This window comes from Schistocerca serialis, chromosome 8, assembly GCF_023864345.2.
Source record: "Schistocerca serialis cubense isolate TAMUIC-IGC-003099 chromosome 8, iqSchSeri2.2, whole genome shotgun sequence".
NCBI lineage: Eukaryota > Metazoa > Arthropoda > Insecta > Orthoptera > Acrididae > Schistocerca > Schistocerca serialis.
The window spans coordinates 34861220-34867219 of NC_064645.1; the positions used below are offsets into that span (position 1 = coordinate 34861220).

At 39.4% G+C, this 6000-nt stretch overlaps 1 protein-coding gene across 4 annotated transcripts in view; it reads right to left on the bottom strand.

Annotated features, from left to right (window-relative positions):
• Positions 1-5461, bottom strand: part of LOC126416489 (uncharacterized) — a 75377-nt gene extending 69916 nt beyond the window's left edge. For all 4 annotated transcript variants that reach the window (XR_007575468.1, XM_050084226.1, XM_050084227.1 and 1 more), the window contains exon 1: positions 5377-5461. The gene's annotated coding sequence lies outside the window, so the exon portion shown is untranslated. The remainder of the gene's footprint in view (positions 1-5376) is intronic.
• Between the last annotated feature and the right edge of the window lie 539 nt (positions 5462-6000).

A 6000-nucleotide genomic window follows, 5' to 3' on the forward strand; every position in this document is an offset into this window, starting at 1 on the left:
TGAATGGTCGCCTGCTGTGTAGATGAACGCATTTCTCTTATCAAGTGAACACTTATCAACATTCACTGCAATCTGAATGGATCCAAAATTGATGCCTTTTAAATTCCTTGTCCTCCGATAACACATTTGGTTTATGTTCTGTCTGCAGATGTAAACACTTTGGTTCTTCTGGACCAGATTGCAATGAATTCAATGAAGCAACATGCAGTGGCAGCCATCTGTCAGAAGAACTGCAGTGACAACTTTCCGTGAAACCACAAGGAGATGCAACCCACAGCACCGACATGACACTTCTGTAAGCAGAGTATCCAGTCTGGCTATGCTGCTTCCTGTAATTTCCATTCATCCTAACTGCTGCTTCTGCTGCTGCATGCTAGCATTAGCTTTCTACAATGAACAAAATTGTAAGAAAGGAATTCGTAACTTCATGCTCAATGGAGAAAGCGAGTCTCATGAGACAAAGTTTGTGAACAAATCTGGCGTAACAGGTATACCGGACACCTCTGATACTACTGTCAGGATAGAACAGTTGCCAAATATCATGGAGAAATATGATGTGCATGCAATCATAGCTTTAATTGTTTAAAGAAAGAGATATGAGCTGAGGAGAAAGAACGCTCCAAAAATATGGAATCCAGCACCTGGTGAAACCTTGTCTGCTGTGTTGGCGTGATTCATCTGAATTGCTACTCTTTGTCTTTTTCTTTGCCAGATGCTGGGTCTGTTCTGAGTGTATAAAAACACAGCACCAAGTTGCCTGCCATAAAACTGCCACATTGACAGTGATGTAATGCAATGCAGGCATCTTTGTAAATCTCGTCCTAAGTCATAAGGAATTTGAGGAAATTGGTGTCATCATTTGTTTAGTTCATTAACAGGTGAAGCACACGATGTAACTACCATCTTCTGATGATTAACACTAATTTTAAGGCAGCTTTTGTTTTGTTTGCAATAGATACAACAATCCTCGATTGATTGCATCAGCGCATTTAAAGCAACTGTTACTTCTACTGTCAATGACAGAGATATGTGCAAGTGAACTTCGTGTACTACTGAATGATGCTTCAAGCAATATGCAGGCAGTACAACTAGATGCCTCTTTGCAAGATGTAATTGTGTCACAGCCACTCATAGAAAGGCGTGACAAGTCTCTAAGATCAGGATCTGAAGCTAATTCGAGCTCAAAGAGCTTCCTGACATTCAAATAAAGTGCACATTTCTTGAAATCAAATGCAAATCATAAGAAATTGTCAAGGCTACAGTACCACCAGATAAGGGCACACCCAACAATAAACAGCCCAGTGCGTCAATGCCAGACAGTTTAGGCATTTGAGACAGACTAATGTCACTGATAGTGCTGCTTGTGTCATGTGCTATCAGCCTAATGTGCTGCACAAGTGCAGTAGATTCAGACACACCACATGTACAGAGTCCAAAGACATTGTGGTGCAGAAAAACGTTTGCTACAATTGTCTGACGAGTAATCACAGGGCTTCCTACTGCAAATCTGTTGGCTGTGCTACTTGTCGAGACTGACACTACGCGCAGAATCACAATGGGCACAAGGTGGAATAAGGAAGGACTGCACAAATGACACCAAACACACGTACAATGGCAAAACATAAATCAATTACATTGAGTTGATGTTCGCTGAAGGTCACACCAGGCAAACAAGTGCTTCATCCAACAGTGAAAATAAAGCTGCAAGATAGTAGAGGCAAGTGGAAAACTTATTGCGCTTTTTTAGATTGATTTTCGCAATACAGGCTGAAGTGCACTTATGGAGTGCTAAGCTCTTCCTTTGTGTCCTGCTGTTGGCAATATGTTTCTGACAGTTGTAGCCAATTGCATGACAGTATATAGTAGCCAATGAGAGTCACTTAATCTGATATCCATAACAGACTGATGTGCAACGTAGCCCAAGATGTACATTCATCATTGCAGTAACCTAAGTGTATGTTTTATTTCTGATTTTACCAAAAAATTATGACAACAGAATAAAAAAAATTGACAATAGAATAAAATACCAACTAATGCTATTTATGAACCCTAGGAAATTATGAATGTGCACACCGTAAGCGCACTTTTATCCAGTAATGCTTCAAATCAGAAGCATGTACACAACACTTCAGACTTCAAAGGTGGCACAGCAAAGTACTTATTTAAGGAATAGGTGCAAACCTCTCAGGAACAAAACATTGTGTCTCTGTACAAGTGGGCTCTGCATAAGCATCTTCTTGTTGTCTGTTGAATGTTTAGTTTTGCTGAAGATAAATGACACCTTGCCCGAACATACAACGGAGCCCAATGCATGGAACTTGGCAAAATTTATAACATCCTGAACCAAAGTTTTTGTCATCTGACAAGATTGACGTATTGCTAACAGCAGAATTTTGTCCACACATTAAAATGTCTAGGACTATCTGCAGAGGAACTGATCACATGTGCTTCAGGAGACAGAACTAGGCTGGACCACATTATCAAACAGTAAACACACCAGTCTGTACAGGCAGCCTGTCGTTTCACGCTTTGTAAAAAGTGGCCCTGGCGTTCAAATACTTCTGAAGAAATTCTCCGAGACAGAATAATTATGTGAAGTTACAGTGATGAAAGAAGAGGAACAGTACGAAGCACATTTTTCTGAACATGGGAGGAGGGATTCTATAGGCAGATTCATTGCCCATCTTCAATTTCATGAAGAGTTAAATGAATTGAGTGATTTTTTGCAAACAGCATCAAAATGCTTCTCTCAGACTGAACAGAGACTAGCAACACTATCAAAGTGTGAGGAAAGCTACACAGAGTTTATGAGGGAGTATGAAAACTTAAGACATATGGAACCCTTTATCGACAATGAAGAGCCTAGCTGGTCAAACATCGTGAGTGTCTGGTGCAGACATGCAAGAAAACAGCCCGTGGGGGGAGGGTAAGCTGGCTTGAAGAAAAAATCACTTCAAGGCCTGTGCTACACACCTCTAACATTTCTGCATCTGAGAAGGTGTCACAAGAAAGAGCTAAAGTTCTCTGTCACATCAGTAGAACAATCCAAGATTAAGAAAGCATCAACCAGCATTTCATTCTTCCAGCATCACCATAGTTTGATTGTAAGTTCCACTTGAGACAAATTATGGGATCATAGATCTAACGATCAAAATGTTTACAATGCTGACTTGCAATTTGAGGCTTGCTTGAAATCTTGCCCACTCACAGATCTATCTTACAGTCCTGCTAAACCCCAAGGCCTCACCCCAGGTCATTTCCTTATTGTAACCACAGTCAACTATCCCTCAGCCAGATAAAGGTACAGCCAACATGAGCTTGCTCACAACGTGGGAACTACTGCAGCAAGAGCTCCCCATCTTCCAGCAGTGCTTGTCATCTGACTTCCTGAATCATCTGCCGCAGCGGGCCAAGTGGACGGTCCCCAGTCAGAATTTGCAACTAATCACACTGGCTGTAATAAGGGAATATAATGTGCTACGTTTCTGCTGAAAGCTGGTCATCATCGAAGGGGTACACCATGGGCATAAGTGAGTAGTCACTGTTTCCACACTCCCAAGCAGTTTTCAAGACACCAAACAGCAAACTACGCCCTTTACCAAGTGTAGTGAAGCAAAATAGAACAGCATATTCATGTTTTGCCTTTTTTAACTTTGTATATTTTCCTTTCTTTGTGTATACTGCATCAGCAGACTCGTGTATTTTATAATTTTATTTTTATGTTTCTGTGTATTTTATGTTTACGCAGTCATGATTTTCATGATCCAGTTACGAACTATATCTACTGACAGAGCAGGTAGTTGAATGACAACGATATGTGTATGTCCACATGTCCTCTATCATGGTTTACCATGACATGCATTACTTACAGTATTCTGAAAGGAAATTAATATTTCTTTGGCAACCAGAATATTTGGTTGCTACATTCAATCAAGTCACTGCAGAGTGATGTGACCTCTGCCGTTATTTGTATCTGAAAGGGGGGGGGGGGCGGCAATGATCAATGGGCTACCCATCCTAGGTGCCTAACAATACTCTCGCTGCTGCAGGAGTGAGAACAGTGATGTATGCAGTCTCCGCCAGTTTGCTGTCATAAGCTTATGGCCTGCTCGGCTCATATGCTAAACAATGACATTGAACTGTGAATAGTAAGTGATTCACTGAAGTCCGTTTAAACTCTTGGTCCTCCAGCAAAATGCAGGGTTTATATTTCTGTCAGCAGGCACAAACATAACTATTTCATGTCACATTAATGTCAAATGTGTATTTTTTTTTAATCAAAAAAACTTTTAAAATGGTCACAGGTGCTAATTTTGTATGAAAATAGCAGCTGTTTTCACGTTCTTTCTTCAGTTCATTCTAAGTAAACAGGCAAAAATACATCACAAGTTATCTCTTCACAGTCCTATTTCATCATATGTCATAAATTCCCTGTTGTATATAACATGTCACAAAGATAAATACATTTTCTTTCACTAATTTCCAACCCACCTGTGAGAGTCAGACATGTTTTATTTAATTTAGCTGTTATATCTAGATTGTCATTAACACACTTTACCCCCTGCACTTCTCTCTCATCCTCAGTAAGCTGAATATTTTGTGTAATGCTTTCAAACAGTGTTGTCTTTCTATGAGACACCTAAGCTTCCTTCCAAATATTATTTCCAGTTGATGTCCGATATTTACAATGGTAATCAGTGACTTTATTATGTGGAAGAAAGCAATATCAAGCTTAATGTCCCACAAATGTACGCCTTCTTAAATGTGGAGGGGTCTTTGAAATGAAGGCATTCTGTACGCAAGTTCACAGGGGTCACCACTGTGTACACGATTTATCAATGGACTTAAAATGAAACTGCTCTATCAGCAACAGCAATACTGGTGTATTAAGTTACATTAACAACACATGCTATATTAATCCATATAGAGATAACCACGCAATGCCAATTCACCAGCTAATAAATACATCTGCATAACACGGCCAATATCCAAAGTAACCAGATTATAACAACAAATTCATGAGATGTGAAACTCCATTAGCTTATTGTTCAATGTTTTCAAAACACAAGGGTATGGTAATCACAAAAGCTGTTTGCTTAGCATCACTTGTCTCGTAAGTCATCGTCAATTCTATATAAATGCTAATTTTCTAACCCCGAAGACATGGGTTTCCAGAAATATCATACTTTCCGGGAATTACATGGGAACTTGCATGAATCATCGCTGCTAGTTAATATGCTTCACACAAATTTTGTTTTATGTTTGCAGTCTCCTATCAAGAGTTTTTGACATTAGCAGGCATTACGCAACTGAACAACAAAAAATTTGGACATCTGTACTTGCTGCTCACACAGCATATCTGAAATTTTTCCATACCTCGGTATCCCCACCGATTCTACTCCTCCTCGGCACAAAATCCACTAGCACTTTCCTCACCTGTAAAAATCACAACATAAACATTTGCATCCAGATATTTTTAGCGGAAAGAAATAACACATTTTGCTCGTGATATGTCCGATTTCGATTGTCGATTCACCATAGGATGCTAGTTGGGAAAATGGATGGCAAAAGTATGGAACTTTCTGTAAATGAATAACTGTACCACGTCGTTGTTACTATTTAGTATTTACCTTTCATTTTGTCTTTTCAGAACATAAAATCGCAGATATTCTAATATTTTCATTCGAAGGAAAAATGTTTCTACTGAACTATTCGTAATTGACTGGTTAATAAATTCCATTTAATGTGTCTGAAGTCATATTTTCTTATGTACAAATACAATTATTACAATGTTTTTGGGTAATTGTCTATTGAACGTCCGGGCGTCGTGTATCGAATGTGCGACTCGATGTCGACTACATGATTCTGGTGGCGCGAATTATGATAAACCCGTAGTGAGTTGCCGAGGGAACATAGTTCATAGCTATTACAGCGCCATCCATCACAAAGAGAAAAAAGTGGTCCAACTAAAACATTCATATTTCTTTACGTACTACACGA